The sequence below is a fragment of the Papaver somniferum genome, chromosome 3, assembly GCF_003573695.1.
Source record: "Papaver somniferum cultivar HN1 chromosome 3, ASM357369v1, whole genome shotgun sequence".
Taxonomy (NCBI): domain Eukaryota; kingdom Viridiplantae; phylum Streptophyta; class Magnoliopsida; order Ranunculales; family Papaveraceae; genus Papaver; species Papaver somniferum.
The window spans coordinates 80,366,227-80,367,213 of NC_039360.1; positions in this window are offsets into that span (position 1 = coordinate 80,366,227).

A 987-nucleotide genomic window follows, 5' to 3' on the forward strand; every position below is an offset into this window, starting at 1 on the left:
GCCAATTTCAGTTTTTAAAACGAGAAGATGACCTCCCCCTATCATGTGCTGGTCTCCCTTTAGCAGCTGCCTGGAAATGGATGCCCCTTAGTAATTAGTCACCCCTTATCCATTTGAGGGGTTCGAATAGCAAGTGTCCTCCGGGGTACCCCACGCAACTTTTCGAGCCGATTTTTCCAAAAATGTTTATTGGCCAAAAGTACCTAAACACATAAAACACCATAATAAGTACAAAAATGAGCACTATCAATATATAGAATCGAGACAAATTAGACACAAAAATGTGTCTATCAATCTTTCACCCACGCGAACGCATGTAATCATGTCCGAACCATGTATATTCTTATGTTGTCATGTACTTATTTATCTTACATGAATGTCAATAAATGTTAGATATAGGATGTTAGATTCTCTACAACTACAAAAGGGTATGACAAAGAAGGGTATGACAAAGACTAGTGTGCCACCCAGTCAGTGTTCTGGTTAGACCTTAGAAGTCGTCGCAGCTAACGAAGCAACCTTACAATACCATGGCCTCTTAAATGGTAGTAGCAGTAAAGATCCGACCTTTATCTTCTTCTTTTATGGATATGATCTGACTTTAGGTGACTGAAATTTAATAGTGTGGTGCAGTTACATTACTCCCAAACGATATTAGCTAGGCCTAGAGTTTCTTCTTGCCTACATATAATATTGGCAGCAGATCCTCTGTACCCAAAAACTGCATGTCCCCCTGTCCGGCGAATTAAAGAGTGCCACGTGTATGTCACTAACCATAAGATTTCACACCGTTAATAAATACTGTAATTATTTTCATATTGAAAATGAAGAGGAAAATACGAGTATTTAGAAAATAAACAGACGATCTTCATCTTCGCCTTCTTACTGGTTTTTCTTCTCTCTCACAATAACTACTTACTGTTTGTGTCGTTTTTAAAATTGTATTCTTGAGTTATAATCTAGAACTAAAAAAAAAAAAAAAACTCA